The 19772-nt window shown below is 39.1% G+C and overlaps 1 protein-coding gene across 4 annotated transcripts in view; it reads left to right on the forward strand.

Moving 5' to 3' along the window:
• DNAJB9 (DnaJ heat shock protein family (Hsp40) member B9) overlaps window positions 1-19772 on the forward strand; it is a 410662-nt gene that overhangs the window by 130526 nt on the left and 260364 nt on the right. The gene's annotated exons all lie outside the window — the stretch shown is intronic.

Raw genomic sequence — 19772 nt, forward strand, 5'->3', positions numbered from 1 at the left:
CAACCGCTGCGCCACCAGGGAAGCCCTGATTTCCTCTTTTATAGCTGTTAGCAGTAGCGTTATGTATTGAGGTGCTCCTATGTTGGGTGCATATATGTTTATAAATGTTATATCTTCTTCTTGGATTGATCCCTTGATCATTATGTAGTGTCCTTCCTTGTCGTTGTAACATTCTTTATTTTAAAGTCTCTTTTATCTGATATGAGTATTCCTACTCCAGCTTTCTTTTGATTTCCATTTGCATGGAGTATCTTTTTCCAACCCCTCACTTTCAGTCTGAATGTGTCCCTAGGTCTGAAGTGGGCCTCTTGTTGACAGCATATATATGGGTCTTGTTTTTGTATCCATTTAGCAAGCCTGTGTCTTTTGGTTGGAGCATTTAATCCATTCATGTTTAAGGTAGTTATCAGTATGTATGTTCTTATGACCTTTTTCTTAATTGTTTTGGGCTTGTTTTTGTAAGTCCTTTTATTATCTTGTGTTTCCTACTTAGAGGAGTTCCTTTAGCATTTGTTGTAGAGCTGGTTTGGTGGTGTTGAATTCTCTTAGCTTTTGCCTGTCTGTAAAGCTTTTGATTTCTCCATCGAATCTGAACGAGATCCTTGCCGGGTAGAGTAATCTTGGGTGTAGGTTCTTCCCTTTCATCACTTTAAGTATATCATGCCACTCCCTTCTGGCTTGTAGAGTTTCTGATGAGAAATCAGCTGTTAACCTTATGGGAGTTCCCTTGTATGTTATATGTCATTTTTCTCTTGCTGCTTTCAAAAATTTTTCTTTGTCTTTAATTTTTGCCAATTTGATTACTATGTGTCTCAGTGTGTTTCTCCTTGGGTTTATCCTGTATGGGACTCTGTGCACTTCCTGGACTTGGGTAGCTATTTCATTTCCCATGTTAGGGAAATTTTCGACTATAATCTCTTCAGATATTTTGTTGGGTCCTCTATCTCTCTGTTCTCCTTCTGCGATCCCTATAATGTGAATGTTGTTGTGTTTAATGTTGTCCCAGAGGTCTCTTAGGCTGTCTTCATTTCTTTACATTCTTTTTTCTTTATTCTGTTCCGCAGCAGTGAATTCCACCATTCTGTCTTCCAGGTCACTTATCCGTTCTTCTGCCTCAGTTATTCTGCTATCGGTTACTTCTCATTTATTTTTCATTTCAATTATTGTATTGTTCATCTCTGTTTGTTTGTTGTTTAATTCTTCTAGGTCTTTGTTAAACATTTCTTGCATCTTCTCGATCTTTGCCTGCATTCCTTTTCCGAGGTCCTGGATCATCTTCACTATCATTATTTTGAATTCTGTTTCTGAAAGGTTGTCTAACTCCACTTCATTTAGTTGTTTTTCTAGGGTTTTATCTTGTTCCTTCATCTGGTATGTAGCCCTCTGACTTTTCATCTTGTCTATCTTTCTGTGAATGTGTTTTTTGTTCCACAGGCTACAGGATTGTAGTTCTTGCTTCTGCTGTCTGCCTTCTGGAGAGAATATACATTTTTAATGTAAATGCAATGTAATGTAAAGAACACGAAAATAAGTTGTAAATTTAGAAGCTATTTTGAAAGTCTAAGGTCAATAATACACATAAACAAGGTTGGAGAAGGGAGAAGAGAACCTGGAATGGATCTCTCTCTGTTTCCGATGGAAATGGTAAGAGCATTGTAGAGAATTGGAAAAGAAATAAATGAAACAATTTAAATTTGATGCAGTTTTTGTTGGGAAGATACTCTATCTACCCACTAATAGTGCCCAAGCTCCCAGTAGTTGCTGATTTTGTATTTGTCAATCAAATCAATTGATTGATCAATTCTCTAGTCCTTGAACCACATTGTGATGACCATCAAAATATACAATAAACCCATTTTGAATTGCTACAGATGGGGTTTTTCTGCATAACTTTTTTCGGTTGTTTATGTGATGTTATATAATATAACTCTGGTAAAATAAGCTTAGGATAGTTTACATCCTGGGAAATGGCTCTGGTTTTCAGGATTTTCCCCCCAGATATCATTTCAGGAGGTAATCAACAAGTGTCTTTTTGAGAGCTTATGCACTCTCATAAAGAAAAGTGATAGAAATGTACTACGTTTCTAAGAAGTCAGGGACTGTATTATTCACCAACGTAGATACCACTCTTAACTAATGTAGTCCCTGGCACAATATATGTGCTTAATTGCTAATTGTTGGATGAGTGGACAAGGTACATATTCTGTTGGCTCCAAAGAGAATAAATGACATGATATACTGTCTTAGACTTTTCATTTTATTTTGAAGGGTTTAATCAGGTGAATAAAATAAAAATAATTGTGATATCAAATTGATTTGTTATTCAGGCTTGGAAATCTAGGAGTTCCTGGGTCATAAAATGATGGTTAAGGTTGAATCTACATAATCTACATTAACTGCTAGTTTGTCCCTGAAAACTTGTCCTGCTCATTGACATTAAAGGGAGAAAGAATTATGAACTGCAGCCTTCCTGGACACATAATTTATCTCTTTTCATATGGCATTTGCCTTGAATAGTGATGAGTATATTAAAAATATCATAAATAATGTCACAGAAGCCTGTTTTATTTTGGAATTTTAAAATTGAAAACAGGGAAGAAAGGATGCAATAGTGTAATGAATTCAGCTATGTAACATTTTTTTTTTAATTCAGCACACACTTTATTTCATTAATTCAGCAAATACTTATTGAGAGCCTAGCCTGTCTGTGCCCATCACTAGAGAGACAGTAGAAAGCAAAATAAGGCTTGTTTCCTGCTCTCAGGGAGGTTACAGGTGAGTGTGCAAGAGAAATAGTAATTCAACAACAGCCTGGACAGATTTTTTAGTAAAGTGAAAATAAAATTTTAATTATGAGGGAGACCTCTACATATTTTGTCATATAACTAGAACTGGAGAAAATGTCAGTTGATAATTTGGGATATCTTGTTCTTGATAGTCTGCTTGGTTGAATTGCTAAAGTGTAGGAATAATGTCCTATTCTTCTTTGAATTCCTAAGGCCTAACATAAAGTGTGGCCTCTCTCGCTCAAAAAGGGAAGTGGAGCTGATAATAGTAAATACTATGCTAATCAGATAATCCTGTGAACTTGGCTGAGAACCCACCTATTAAGACCTTTGTGGACAGCTTATGAGTGAAAGCATCAGACTTCTTCAGAAATCACCTCAGACTTCCTCCTTTTCACTAATGAGATGTTACAGTGCATTGTTGCTTTAATAACTATTTGGGCCATTTGAATAGCAAGAATGTCACCAAAATTATCATATAAAAATTCTATTTTCTACAGGGGCAAAAGGACAAAACATTAAAGACTGAGGCTTAAATTTCAGTTTTGAATTGAATGTATCTTGAAACATGAGGCAATATCTCTTTGTCTGACTAAGGTAATATGTAAGCTGAAATACCTTTCATAGAATCTGGCTTGAAAAGTATAAGCCAATGACAGGCAATCCGTTCTTTTTCAACAAGAGATAAGAACATAGTTAAAAGCCTTAATGTTGATGAGAAATGGGCTTGCTGGTGCTTTAGGGGACAGAATGGACTGTTCGTAGGAAAAGAGCTTTCAGTTTTCAGGGAAATTTTAAGTACAATAAGATGTCACCGAGACAAAGTATTATGGAACGTTAAATCTCTGGTTAGATCAATAGGCTCAAATATTATTTCTCCCTGTCTCCTCTTTACTGTCCCTACAGATTAAGTGATACTCAGTTTTATAATTACTCACTTCTCTCTTGTACATGTGCCATTGACCTCTGTATCCAGCATTGACCTTTCCAACCACCTTGTGATTCATAGATACACATTCCTGGTGGACATCTTCACTTGGATCTCACACATAGCCTGAAATTAATATCACAGCCTTCTTCCTTTTCCCCAGTGCTACCCAGCAATGGCTCCTCTTCAAGTGTTAATGATATCACCATTCATCCAGTTGCTCAAGACAGAAAACTGGGAGTTACACTGGACAGGGCTGCTGTTTGAGGTGCTTTTGTGAAAATCAGAAAGTGCTGACATTCCTCTGTGCATATATAGACTCTACCTGATAAGCAAAGCTCAGGTGGGATTCCATTTCCCATTTCCCCCCTTAGTTCAGAACATGGCATGCATAGATATATGGGACAATCTTCATTCTAGATTCTTCTACTTTTTTAATTAAAAAAAATTTTTATTATTTTATTTTTGGCTGCATTGGGTCTTTGTTGCTGCACGTGGGCCCTCTCTAGTTTGCGGCGAGCAGGGGCCACTCCTCGTCATGGTGCACGTGCTTCTCACTGCAGTGGCTTCTCTTGTTGCGGAGCACGAGCTCTAGGCACGTGGGCCTCAGCAGCTGTGGCACGCGGGCTCACTAGTTGTGGCTCGTGGGCTCTAGAGCGCAGGCTCAGTAGTTGTGGCACACAGGCCTATTTGCTCTGTGGCATGTGGGATATTCCAGGACTAGGGATTGAACCCATGTCCCCTGAACTGGCAGGCGGACCCCCAACCACTGCACCACCAGGGAAGTCCCTCTTTTACCTCTTAACCTACATATCTGATTAATTTTCAACACCTAAATATCCTGTGATCTACAACTCCTTTTTCTTTTCTGCTTCATTGTCTATTACACTAAATATTTAGTACAGAAAACTGTATGTTATGCATGTACGTGTACTATAATAATATAGAAAACACCAGTGAACCTACCACCTTCCCAAGAACCAGAACATTATTGGTATTTTGCCCTGTGCTTTTTGATTCTTACTTATCACTTAAACTTCTTTTTTTTTTTAATTGGAGTATAGTTGCTTACAATGTTGTGTTAGTTTCTGCTTTACAGCAAAGTAAATTAGTTATACGTATACATATATCCTCTCTTTTTTAGATGTCCTTCCCATTTAGGTCACCACAGATCACTGAGTAGAGTTCCCTGTGCTATATAGTAGGTTCTCATTAGTTATCTATTTTATAATACATAGTAGTGTATATGTGTCAATCCCAATCTACCAGTTCATCCCACACCCCCTCTTCCCCCCTTGGTAACCATAAGTTTGTTCTCTACATCTGTGGCTCTATTTCTCCTTTGCAAATAAGGTCATCTCTACCATTTTTCTAGATTCCACATATAAGCGTTATTATATGATATTTGTTTTTCTCTTTCTGACTTACTTTACTCCATATGACAATCTCTAGGTCCACCCATGTCTCTGCAAATGGCATTATTTCGTTCCCTTTTATGGCTGAGTAATATTCCATCGTATATATGCACCACATCTTCTTTATCCATTCCTCTGTCGATGGACATTTAGGTTGTTTCCAGGTACTGGCTATTGTAAATAGGGCTGCAATGAACATCAGAGTGCATGCAACCTTTCAAATTACAGTTTTCTCTGGATATGTGCCTAGAAGTGGGATTGCTGGGTCATATGGTAGCTGTATTTTTAGTTTTGTAAGGAACCTCCGTACTGTTCTCCACAGTGGCTGTACCAATTTACATTCCCACCAACAGTGTAGGAGGGTCCCCTTTACTCCACACTCTCTCCAGCATTTATTATTTGTAGATTTTTTGATGATGGTCATTCTGACTGGTATGGGGTGATACCTTATTGTAGTTTTGATTTGCATTTCTCTAATGATTAGTGATGTTGAGCATCTTTTCATGTGTTTGCAAGACCTTTTTCAATCCACCACCCAGATTAATGAAAATAAAAAGAAAAATAAGCAAATGGGACCTAATTAAACTTAAAAGCTTTTGCATAGCAAAGGAAACCATAAACAAAATGAAAAGACAACCCTCAGAATGGAAGAAAATATTTGCAAATGAAGCAACTGACAAGGGATTAATCTCCAAAATATACAAACAGCTCATGTAGCTCAATATCCAAAAAACAAACAACCCAATAAAAAAATTGGCAGAAGACCTAAATAGACATTTCACCAAAGAAGACATACAGATAGCCAACAAACACTTAAACTATTGCTAAATCCGCCTAGTTAGATTTCAACTCCCCAGTATGCCCAGATCCATCCATGTACCACACCACCACACATTTAACATTTTCACTCTCCTGCTTAAAACTCTTCTATAGATTTCTATTCCTTAGAGAAGAACCTCTAAGTTGCTCAGCATGGCAGAGAAAGATGTTCAAGTTCTATCCCCTATGGGGCAAAAGCCCCATCTTTTGCCGTTTCATATTTTAGGCAGAACTAAGGTGGTTCCTCAAATAGCTCATTCCACTGTTTACTCTGCATGAAGCACTGCTTCCCTCTGCTTTGTCCAGTCAATCCTTTCCAATGTTATTGAAGTTATCTCTCTGAGTCTGTCTCCATTCCTAGACACTTATTTGAAGACAACATATATATCTCATTTATTTTTTATTTCTAATCCAGTTTTTGGGTCATTGCAGGTTTTCAAATATTTGAATCAAAATGATTAAGAAGGAAGTTTATCTTAATATTTTTTGAGGTGACACCAAACCTTTATTCTAAATTTTTGTTTTCAATTCAACTGGTCATCTAGACATTTGTTATGGATGCCTTTCAATGTACATTTTATAATTCTTTGCCATCATATAAACATAGCCTCTGAATGACCTTAGGGGAATTTCTTAATGTGAATCAGGGACTCTGACAGTTAAGAGTCAGACAGTAGTGTTGATTTTTCCCTCCACTCCAACATAGTTAAATGAGTAAACCCAGAGGATTTGCTTGGTATCATGTAAACACAGCTTACATGACTGTTGTCCCAGGGCAATCTTGGGTGAGGTTTTAGAAGTTTCCTTAGCACTCATGTATCTTCCCTTTTGTTTCCTTCTTTGATCTCTGGAACGCCCCTCTTCCCATTCCTGATTCCTACCCTGCTGTTCAGGGTCAGCTGAGGCTCCCATCAGCTCTGTGCTCCCAGAGCTATTTCATTTGTTACAGTTTTCTCTCCACACTCTCTGTCTTCAAACCTGCTCTTCTTCCAGGGCCACCATTTTTAACTGGTTGTCAGGAGGGAGGCAATCTCATTAAATTAATTCATTTAGTATATGAATAACTGTTACTTAACTTCATCCGTGGACTTTCTCAAGTATCTTTACCTTAAGGTAAAGAAGCTTGAATGATGCATTGTATTTAGTGGGCAGTGAGTGCATCTTTATATTTTTCTAATCATACCGAACAATGCACATGCCTATTCCTTTTCCCACAAATCAGCCTTGCTTGGATGTAAAAATACTCAAATTAATCCTTTCATAAAAGAAAGCTTTATACATATTATTTAGGGGCAAAGTCAAACAGATGTACAGAGCATTTCAAAATCAACTTGGGTGATTATTATCTGTGGATATCAGCCATAAGAGCAAAATTTTAGCCTCTCTAGGCATTGTTAAACTTACAGGAAACAGGCTTAGCTTTTGACCTCCCTTTCCATTTCTACAACAATCTCATACTATGAGAAAGCTTGGTTAGTAATGTAGTTTCTCTTTTCTTCAGTCCTAATGCATACCATGGTGGTAAGGGATGTTTGAAAACTTTAGTACATTTTCCAAAGTGACAAAAATTTGTCAGGAATATACTATTTTCAGGGCAGTGTGCAATGAATAAGACGTGATTCCTATCCTCACAGAGCTTATTAGAGGTCCTCATGCCCAGATAGAAGGCAGGATGTGATAAAAGTTGTACAGGAGGTGCAAATAGCCTCCCTAAGTTTACAGGAGAAGATTAATTCTGTTTGGCAAAGATGGAAAATATTTTGCAAGCGGATGGCATCTGAAGAATAGCTGTAATCTCAAAATGTAGAGATACTGGACAAGGGTGTTCCAGATAAAGGGAGGAGTATGAGCCAAAATGCAAAGGCAGGAAGTCGGGAGGAGGTGGAAGGGTTTGAGTGGCAGAGAGTTAGAGACCTTGTCTACTACTTTAGGTTTTGACTGAGAAGCACTCGGCACATGGCAACTCCTTTGTTATCCTTGGAAAAATAATTCAAGCTTGCTCTTTTTGCTACAGAACGTATTTACAATTGAGTTGTTCATCTTCAACTGGTTTGATTTTAGGGGAAATAAAAACTCCTTTCTTATTGACTAATAGGAAAATTTAGGAAATTGTTTCACATTTTGATGTTTAAATACTATGTTTTAAAACCTCTTGTTGTCCAATGAGTTTTAAATTTTCTATAGTTCTAGATTGTATCAGACCCTGCTAATGAATTTTAACAAGTAATTATTGAGTATCAACTATATTCCAGGTGGCATTTTTGGTGCTGTAAATGAGACAAAGTCTTTGCTCTAATGGAGCTTACATTCTACTCAGGGAGACAGACATTGAACAAGTAAACAAATAGGACTTCCCTGGTGGTCCAGTGGTTAAGACTCCACGCTTCCACTGCAGAGGGTGTGGGTTCAGTCCCTGGTCGGAGAAAGTTCCCACATGCTGTGAGGCGGAAAAACAAAACAAACTCCCCACCCCCAAAATAAGTAAGAAGAACAAACAAGAAACCTCATAGAGCAGTACATTCTCAGAGCTTTTGCTGTGACAACAAAGCAAAGAGCAGTAAATTCACAGTGGCTTAAAAAAAAACATTTATTTCTCAGATCAGGGGTCAACTGCAGTGACTCTGTTTCCTGCTGTGAGTGGGTTCTGGTCTGTCCATGTGTCTTTCATCCTAGGGCCAAAGTTGAAGGGGCAGTGGCTGCCTCAGACAAGCTCTGCTCATCATGGGAAAAGGGTCTTAGGAGCATAAGCAGGCTGGTGAGACTTACCGTACCTCCTAATGCTCACTGGCACTTCCGACCACATTTCAGTGGCCAAAGCAAGTCTCAGGTCAATGGACTGGGAAAGTACACATCTCTCACAGAGGATACTGTGGGAAAGAGTGACTATTTGCTGAAAATAATCCAATCCACCTCAACAGATAAACAAATAAAGTGAATATGAGTAAGACCTTAGAAAGTAATGTGTATCATAAAGAAAATAAAATCAGGTAATGGGATATGTTATCTGTGGAACAGCAAGATACTCTTAGATAAAATGGCCAGTGAAGAGATGACTTTAGATGAAATCTAAATGATGAGCAAGAGCAAGTCATGGAAAGAGTTGGAGAAAAGGGAATCCAGGCATAGGCAATAATAGGTGCAAAGGCCCTGGGGTGTAAATGAGCTTGGCTTGCTCAAAGGTGAAAAGATGGGCAATATAGCTGAGGCGTGGTGACTAATGGTGAGTAGACAGGAGTTTGGCATGGTAGACAGGAGTCAGATCAGACAGGAACTTGTAGCTCAGGTGGGAGTTTGGGGTTCATGCTTAGTGCAATGGGAGAACATTAGACTTTCAAGGCAGAATAGTGACAACCTAATCTATATTTAAAACAATCTCTCTTGCTGCTGTGTGGATTAAGGATTATGGGAGTGAGGGTGGGCAAGGGTGGAAGCAGGCAAATGAATTAGGGAACTTTTGGAGAAGCCCAGGAGAGAGACAGCGGTAATTGGCAATAGGGCAATGGAAAAGAAAGGGGGAGAAATCTAAAACGGAACATATTTTGGAAGTATAATTGAAGTAGGGTTCATTAACCTTTCTGTTAAAAGAGACCATGTGCTTTGAATAGTCCAAGCAAACACACATTGTGGTGGAGGGGAAAGAGCTTGGGACTTGGGGTCAGAAGATCGTTCTTTATCCAGGCTTTGCTTCTTAGGACCTTGACTGAGGGCAACTTCTTAACTCTTCTGAACCTTAGTGTCCATAATTCCAATAAACAAATAAACAAATGAATGGCTGAATGACTGAATAACTAATAGATAGGGAATGACACCAAAGTTGTAATTTTTCAGAAGATTAAATGTGAAAGAAATTCATATAAAATACAAATAGTCTGCATGGGTAAGGCTTAAATTTCTTAAGTATGGTCATTTGTTGGCATTCTCAAAAAAATGTGCAAAATACAGGCAGCCCCATAAGTTGTGTATTCTGGAAGATGATATAGTGATGGTGGTACTAGTTATAAATTCACCTGCACTCTTATATAAAATGTTAATGTTGTTTCTCCCAATCTCCAAGTGAGTGTGATCACTGGGCAATGCAGGAACTGCTGATGCTAGAAGTTTTTCTAAGCATGAATTTATGATATACATTCCTGGGAGTCACTCTCTCATGGGCTGACCTATATGCTGCTGCCAGGGGTAAGGGATAGTGCACCATAAGCCTTATCAGTTAATATAGCGGTTTTGCTTGTAATGGAGTGATTAAGCCATTTTTTGGCGAAAACACCTTAACATCGAATTGAGCTGTCAGGGATTTGCTGGTAATGTAGCAATTTTTCAGACAAGGTCCTTGTATTTTCTGATAACATCACTGTGTTATATCTAATTAATACTACTGTTATTTGAGTGGTATTTCTGAGATGTGAACTTCGACTACTTCAGAAGTCCAGGATTGGAGAGAGAGGTGACATTTTCTCAAGTATCTGCATTTGTTTTTCTCTGTTTTTTCCTCCTTTCCTAAACTGGTCTTCATAGCCCTACTACTGCTGCTCTTTATGATAAAAAGCACAAGCAATACCCCCATGTAAACTTAAAACTATTTACAGTTGGTGCTTTTAATAAAGAATCAGCTAATTATAGTTATCTATACACCTTTGCAGCTTAGAGGGTGTACAGTTAACTGAGTAACCTTAACATAAATATATGTATGTGTTAGTCAAGCTCCAGAACAATAAAAAAAATGTAAGGCAGTTGGTTCACAGGCCCACTCACAGAGGATGAGCAGTTTTAAGGAAATAAATGAGGGATGTTGAAGCACCCAGAAAATAACAACGAGGGATGCCATTTGAGGCCCTAGGCTTGAAGAGAAATAGTATTATTTGAGCCTAGTGAGAGTTGGAGCTTTGGAGAAGGGATCAGTTAATATTAATTGTAGTTCTGGAGGAATGTAACTGGAAGAAATATAGTCCAAAGCATAGAGTATAAGGGGAAAAAAATTGTGACTTCTCTCTCCTCCCAACCTCTGGTTTCCTTCTGATGATGCCCACTGTCCAAGCCCTACCTAAGCTCGGCCACAAAGAAGCTCATGTGCCCTGGACCATTGGACCAGTGACAGAGCAGGGAGAAGAAGAGCTAAGAACAAATTTGTGGGGCTAAATGAACAATAACCACATCATTTCTAATTCTCAGCTGTACTACTGTATCCTGAAATGTGCTCCAGTTATCTGAGGGGGTTCAAAAATTTTTCTAAACAATGATTAAGGTCATCTTGTAGGGTCATGTCAAAAAGGCTAACAATAGCATTGCATCTCTAAGTCTGGAAATCACTGGGTCATGAAGAATAGTCCACACATGGACTTTTGGCTGTGCTGCTGAGTATGATGAAGAGGGGGTTGGGACCTGGGGGTTCTGGCTACACCACCAAATAAGCAACTCTCCCTGACTCTTCCTCATGTAATATTAGGAAGATTCTTTATTGTTCTAACCTGTGAAGATCATTGTAATCACTACTGAATCACAAATAGCTTCTGTAATATATACTTAGGAAAGGCAGATCCACAGCCAAAAATTTATGTAATAGTGAAAAGCATGTATATGTGATTTTAGTTTTATCGCTGCTTGCGATTATCCATACTATCACAGCAAGGTTAGTTGGAAGTTGACATAAACACAGATGTCTTTTGTACAAACAGTCTACTATAGCTTTGTAATATGAAATTAAATGCAAATATTTGGAACGAATGAAAATCTGAAGCATGAGAGATTGCTGGAATTCCAGTACTGCAGAGATGGCTGTGTTTTTATGCTTCGCTTATAACACATGCTTGCAAATAAGCTCCACGGAAGGTCAAAGATAACAACGGTAAAGCCATTGACAGTTTTCCATGTGGTCTATACTCTCAAACCAGATTTGAGTCTTGTCTCTTGCTTTTCATGGGGAAAGGATTTATTTTCCTCCTAGATAGCACTTCTCCTCTTTATTTGTTCCTTTCCATATTCAGCTTCCTTCTTCCTCTTTCAAATTCTATATTTTTGTCTTATTCTCATGCTTTTTTCCTAAAAGCAGCCATAGTTTGGCATATAGTAGAGGTTGAGAGGTTCTTAGGAGCTGTCAAAGTACAGTGGAAGAAAGCAAGGGGAATCAAAGTGTTTGCTGATACCGAAAGTTATGGGAGTTGCCTATTAAGAGAGAAGTTGGCTTTAAGGTATAAAGAGGCATGTCTGGTATGTCTCTTTGTTCTCAGAATTATAGGGAATAAAGTATATATTTATTAATCACTAAGAGTCAGGCTTAGATGACCTTCCTTCTACTCCCCCCAAACCACTTCTCCTCCTGTAGCATCTCAACAGGTGGCACCCAAATGCATAATATAGAATTGTAGGAGCCATTCTCCCTAAATCATCACACCCAATCGACCATGACATTTGGCAGAATTCTGTTGATTGCATTTCCCAAATATCTCCTGATGTATTGTTCATTCATAGTCTTGTTCATTCACTCAACACGTATTTAAGTGTCAAGCACTGTGCTAGATTCTGGATCCAAAGATGAATAAGTCATCATGGTCTTGACCTCACAGTGCTGATAATGTAGTGCGAAAGAAAGATAAATACATACACAAATGCATATTTACAACTTGCTATATCATAAGGTGTTATGTTAGAGAATAAGGGAGGAAGGATCTAATTTAAAAAGGGTAATTAGTTGAGACCTCCCTGAGAAGGTGATATTCAAGAGGAGGCACGGAAAGTGAGAAAGACCCAGTCATTCAAGAATTGGTGTATAGGAGGGTGGCTAAGGTGGTGGTAGAGAGCTGTGTGAAGGTTATGAAGAGAGAAAAAACATAATTTGAAGAATTGACTGGAAATCAATGGTTAAAGATGAAGTGCTATAGGTTGAATGTTTGTGTACCACAGAATTCATATGTTGAAATCCTAACCCCCAATGTGCTGGTATTTGGAAGTGAGGTTTTGGGGAGATGATTAATTCTCATGAATGGGATTAGTGCCCTTATAGAAGAAACCTCAGAGAGCTCCCTTGCTGCTTCTGCCCCGTGAGGACACAGTGAAAAGATGACAATCTGTGAACCAGGAAGTGGACTCTCACTAGACTTAAGTCTGCCAGCACCTTGATTTTTAAACTTCCCATCCTCCAGAACTGTGAGAAATAAATTTCTGTTGTTTATAAGCCATCCAGTCTAGGAGTTCTGTTATAGCAGCCTGAATGGACTACAACAGAAAGGCTCAGGGAGTAGTAGACCCAGGCAGGATTAGGAGTTAGCATTTTATTTTCATTGCAGTGGGAAGTCGTTGAAAATTGGGGAGTGACATGATCAGCTTCACATTTCAAAAATATACTTCTGGTTATTTGGTAGAGAGTGGATTTGAAGGCATCAAGAGTGAAGGCAGAGAAATCCAGTTCAGAGCTAACACACTGTCAAGGTGACAGTTGACAGTGACTTATAATAATTTTGGAAGCAGTAAAGAAGGAACTAAGTAGCTTTGATATGGTAGACTCTGTGCTGTGCCACCTAGATGGCCCCTTCAGGACTGAGGCCCTCATTCTCCCAATGCTAGGAGTGTTGGCCACTAACAGCTTAGAGCTTAATCCATCTCCAGGACTTGTCCTTTGCCTAACAGAAGTGCCTTATTCAAGATCATGCCTCTGGGTTAGCCCACACACCCTGTAACTGGTCAATGAAGGGGGCGGGGGGGGGCAAAATAAGGTCCTTGCTTTAAATTGGGACAACTCTGAAAGGCCATTCTAGCTTCAGAGTTTTCTGTGGAATTATCTGAGGCCTTTGATGTGGCTGCATTTCAGTTCAACCTCTCCTTTTCCCATTCTGCTTCCCTATTCTACAAATTTGTCCTGAGTCATCCCCAGTTGACTTCTTGCATGCAAATCCTCTCTGAGTCTATTTCCAACCTGAACCAAGAAAATCAGAGATAAATTTTGAAGGCAGAATTAGTGAGATTTATGAACAGAGTAGAGAGGAATGAATATGGGGGGGCAAAATACGAAAAAAATAGAAGAATCTGTTATATCTCCAAGGTTTCTGACCTCCATGTCTAGGAGAATGTGCCTCTTATTGAGCTTGGAAAGACCGAAGATCGTTAGCAGGGTTTTGAATATGTTTTGCTTTAGAAGACTCCACGACTTGCCTGCTCAGGCAGGAAATGTCAAGTATGTAGTTAATACATGAGTTGTTTCCTTCCTCAGATCACCACTACAACCTCCCTTATCCTGGCCATGCACTCTCTCCTGGAGTCTTGTAATAGCTCCTAACTTGGCTTCCCAGTTGTAATCATGTTCCTCTTAAATCCTTTTTACATTCCTTGTTTCAAGAAATATTATAAAACTTAATAATTTAAGTTTCATATTTAAAATGCTTTCATGATTTCCCATTGTCCTGATATAAAGTCAAGATCCCTTAATCCAGTTTGTAAGATCTGCCACCTGGACCTGTTCCAGATTGTCGGCCTCATCTCTTTTCCCTACCCTCTTTCATATGTATCACTATGAATTTTTTTATGCCTTAATACACCATGTTTTGTCTTATCTCAGGAAATTTGCACATGTGCCCAAACAGTGCACACTGGTAGAATGTCCTCTGACTGAGACATTCGTATCACTCCCCACTCTCCTTTCAAAGGGCTAACTCCTAATCATTTTTTGGCTTAAATGTTAGCTCCTCAGGGAGGACTCTGTCCTAGAAGACCCCTTGTGACATATTTCAGGGATCACTATACTGTGCTAATCATAATCCTCATTCTACATTTGTAGAAAGTAATTTATTTCTACATTCAGGGAAAGAAAAGTCTGGCTAAACACATACAATTCTATTTAAGAGCCCTGTCCCTTCTCTTGCTCGCCTTTTATCATGAAATAAAAAAGGACTCAAAACTACTGACAACCCCCTAAACTTGGGGTGTAGGTTTCTATTCAAATTGGCTTCCAGGTCAGATAAAACTTAATGAACTTGTCTCTTTACAACTCACCGATCTCTCCTCCAGTATCCCGCCCTGGCCACAGACGTGGTAGAACCAGGAATCCTAATAACAGATTCCCCTCCTTGCCCAACTAAGGCAGCCTAGGAGGAAGGGGAGTTTCCAGCATGTGCTTTCTTTGATCTTTTTTGCTTAGCTTTGCATGAATACCTCATCCTGCCTACAAGTTTCTCAAAGCTGTCCCTACTTATGTTTTCAAGGCACACCAACTCTTCTGTATAAGGCTCTCTAAGTTATAATGCACTACATCAATTTATTCTTTACCATTAATTAGAAGTTTCTTCATCAGAGGTAACCCTGATCTGACATTTAGTCTCTGAAATGCTGAGAGGGTGAGGATGAGGGCAGAGGATCAGTGATTCTGGCTATTGTGATTTGCACTTGAGCCTGGATTTCAACCTCAGTTCCTTTATGGATTTATTAAAGGTCTCCAGGGCTCTCTCTAGAGGAAACAGATGAGTGACTAAGGGCTTAACATTCACAGTGTTGACTTCAAGCATTGAAAATGCCATGGCTGCATATTGCAATATTGAAACTTGCTCTTGATATCCACCTCCTGAATGGCTGCATTCATTAGAGACATAGTGGACAGAGATCATATCTAGACCCTGTTTCCCAAACACTAAGGTCCAATCAGAATGGGTTTTGTAGATGCTAGACAGCAATATAGCCTTTTATATATTCATTTAATGGTGATTTCTGGCTGGCAGTCACCAAATACTCCACTTCACAGGTGATTTTCTGAAGGCTCTCCTTTTGAGATCTGGAGGATAATATCATCTTGGACTTCTTTGGCTGAGAGGTAGACAGATTAGCCAACCATTCTTGAGTTGAACACATTGATTGCCTGGTCACGAGCAAAGTGGCCAGCCTGGTTAGCCAGATCCACACACAAAGACTTTTTTCATGACCTCAAATCTCATCCACAGTGATGGATTCTTATAGACTGTGGCCTAGTTAGTGCCTCTTCCTCAACGGTGACATTGTCAGGCAGCTTGTAGCAAAAGTCTGTAAAACTATCAGAAGTTCTTGTCATTAGGGTGCAAAGCGTGGAAGAAAATGGACAGAGACATTATATGGCCAATCTGTAGAATTCACTGGGTTCTCAGGGAACACTCAGGTAAATGGCAACCTGCCCAGGTTGTCTTCCCCTGTCCAGGCGAGATCCTGTGGGCAGGGACAATGTCTGAGTTATCACTGCTGTATTAGCAGGGTGTCTGCCTAAAGAAGTCAATAAAAGTTCATGCCACCAATGGATGTCTGATCTGCAGACTTCAACTGGAGGCATTGTCATTAGTGCTTCATTTGGGTCTGCTTTTGAGATTGGGCAATTTGTCTTATCTGTTCTTTCTTGCTCCCTTGAAGTCCTGCCCTTCTACTCAGCTCTCTGCACCATCAGGGAGAGTCTTGGTCTGGATACCTGTGGCTATGGTGCTTGCTCCCTTTGGGGTCTAGACTGAAGCCTTTGGGAGTGCTGTCCACTCTCTTTCACTACACATTGTTGTAGCTGTTGTGTTTGCAGCTTGGGCTCCCACAACAAAATGCCATAGACTAGGTAGCTTAAACAACAGCATTTTTTCCCCCTCAGAGTTCTGAAGGCTGGGAAGTCCAAGATCAAGGTTCTGGCAGGATTCAATTTCTGGCAAACACTCTCTTTCAGGCTTGCAGACTTCTTGCTGTATTCTCACACAGCAGAAAGAGAGAGTGAGAAAGCAAGAGAGAGAGAGGTATCCGTCTTCTTTTCATAAGGTCCCACCCTTATGACCTCATTTAACCTTAATTGCCCCCTGAAGATTTTATGTCCAGATACATTACATTGGGAGTTAGGGCCTCAACATATGAAATTTGAAGGGACATAATTCAGTCCATAGTAGCTATTTTAAATATTCTACCTTCTGCAAAGATTATCAGCCACGTGAAGGCAAGGATACTACCTTTGTATTTGGCAGTATCTTGCAGAGTCCTGACAGACAGTGAGAGCAAAGGAAACCTTGAATCCTTGAAAAGACTGGACATTTCTAGTTGACTTACTGAATTTTCCTTGGGGGAAAATCCTTTACCACTTTAGGCCTAAATTTTTCCATCAGAAAAATGAGAGGTTGAACTCTGATCACTAAGATTTGACCTGAACCTTAGAATCTATAATTTTCCTTGCCTGAGGAAAGTCATTTTAGCTTGCTTAGTAGAGCTTTTTATGCCCTTCTAAGGACTTTATCATTAGTTAGCAAGGATCTACTAAATGATGTTTAAGGGACTGTTTGGGATGCCAAAGAAGAGTTTAGTAAAAGGCATTTAACATCTCACTTCCTACATCTTCCTCGTTTTTGCCTAAGAAGTTCATAGAGAATGCCAGCTCTCTTTGTTTTAGATACTGCTACTAAAGTAACATAATACTATCAATTTTCATCTATTATTGAGTAATGTGAAATTTCTAATCCAGCTATGCTGATAACCATATTTGAAAAGTCACTTTTATTCTTCACATATGTAGAATGTCAGATATGTTTCTCTCCAATAGTTTTTTTAATGGATATTTTCAATATAAATTTCCACTGTGTGTCTTATCATGAGTTTCGTGCTTTTAGGCATTCCTGACTGTTGTAGTTACTTTATTTTATTTGGATGACGGTCTTACATGTCGGTATAACTTCTACTCTGAATGGTCTCTGAGTAGGTGAGTCCAAGACACACAGATTCAATATGACCTTCTCTCTCCATCTTTGGATTTAGCATGATCCTATACCTGACAATCTGAAAGTGAAATCCTCTTCCAAATTTGATTAGCTGGCTATTGTTTTTGGAGAAGTAGAACTTGCTCTGTTTATTCCCCCCCCCATTAATGACATGATTTTGATAATGAGGACATAACTTCTAACTTCCCAAAGCTTGTGCAGTAGACTGGAAACATATAGTAAACCCTAGTACTAGTAATAGAATCTCATTCCCCTCATCTGCTATCTTGTATAGAGAGGCACTGGGATGAATAGGATGACTTCTAAAATGACCTGTGAAATCTCTGCTATTCTGTGGCTCAAGATAAAGCAAAAAAGGTATATATACAGATTTATTATACTTTTTCTCTTCAAGGTACTACCCTATATTTATGCATCTATTATGGATCCCTTCATGCATCTCTGTTTTTTTTTTTTCAGTGACTGCTCAATACTTGCTTTTGAAATTATTCTCCTTTCCTTTCCCTACTTCAAAAAATCTCCATTTTGTACATGGAAGTCTTTTTTTTAAAGGCTATTTCTTTGGTTATCTTAATGAGTATATCTGTATATAAATTGTCTCAAGATGAACATTCTGGATCATGTCCTAATAGGAACAGGTTCTTTTCTTCTTGCGAATAGGAACTATAAAAGTTTATGTACTTTTGGATTTATAAAGCAAATTTTCTGACACACTATTACAGTTGAACAGCAGTTATATAGGTATGGAATATGAGGACTATGCTGGGAAGAAGCCAGATGCTATTTAAGAACAGATAGGAAGGATGAAAATAAAACAATTAGCAGTGGGATGAGTTTTCCATGTACACCATGAGTGAGCATCAGTGGAACCCAAGAATATTCCTGTCACTCAGGCGGTGGTGCTTCTTTGGGTTGAAAAATGCATTCTGTTGTACGGGCTTCATTAGCATCACAGTCTTGAGCTCCTGTCATAACACCTACATGAGGCTGAGTACTGCTGTGGGCCTCAGCATCTGCCGTGCATGCATCACTGATCAGAGCCAAGCTTTCATTGCCTTTGAATTCCTACTCATCAGTTCAGCTTGGGAAGGGAGGCATTGTGCACAGAGGCAAAGAGAGAAAACAGTGTTTGGAAGAAATGCTGGATCAAAAGTCCTGTCATCCTTTGTCTTCACGGAGCATGAATGACAAGGGCAGGCTCACCGCAGGGTTACCTGATTTTCCCCATCCATGAGTAAGCTGGCATGCTCTCCCAGAGATAAGTTGTGCTTCTTCTACAGAGCCTGACCTATCACTCTGTGCCATCAGCGATGACACCAATTAGTGTCAATTTTAATGATGGCTCTTGAGACCCAAAGGGGACCTGTATTTTGGCTACTGAAATATGAGTTTGGTTTTCTATTCAAATGATAAGAGAAATGAACATTCTTCTTGAGTCTGCAGATGTGGGTGGAGAATGAGTGAGTTAGCCATTTGACTACCATAAACAATATTTTTGTCCAAGCATGGTTAATACTTATTTTTTGGGGTAGTGCTATGGGCTTGTAGACTGCTGTGGTCTGTATTTGCATATGAGATAAGAATGACTCCAAGTGCATTCCCTAGCTTTTTGGTGCAAACGATGGCATACACCTTGAATACGTTTCCAGGAGTGGTACTGGATTGTGCTGAGCAGTTAACTCCTTTTAGACAGATCACTTGCATTTCCAAATTATCTAGACAGAGTCTACATGCAGTCTGTAGCTGTTTGAAAGAGGCTTTGCATTTGTGTGCCTCCTTTAAAATGTGATTCTAAATTACATTTAGCTGATGTGTTCTTAATATGGTCTAATCTCTTTGATGAGGAGGTCCTTGCCCTGGACACGTTTCTTTCATGTCTTCCTTCCTTTAATTATCCTTCTGCTTAGGGAAGGAACCGAACTGCCCATGTGGAAAAAGATGGAGAGCATTATCTCTATCGAGTACAAATTTCATGTCAAGGCTGATAATCCAGGAGCACAGAAATGGTTACAATTATAGCCTAACACAGAAAAACACTTTTTAGAGCAGAGATTCTATATTGGGGATGAGAACTAGTTCAAGCAATGAAATAAGTTTACCCTTGCAAGTCAAGTTGACATAGAAAACTGACTAGGCATTAAAAAAC

Source organism: Mesoplodon mirus (genome assembly GCF_964341445.2).
Source record: "Mesoplodon mirus genome assembly, chromosome: 9".
NCBI lineage: Eukaryota > Metazoa > Chordata > Mammalia > Artiodactyla > Ziphiidae > Mesoplodon > Mesoplodon mirus.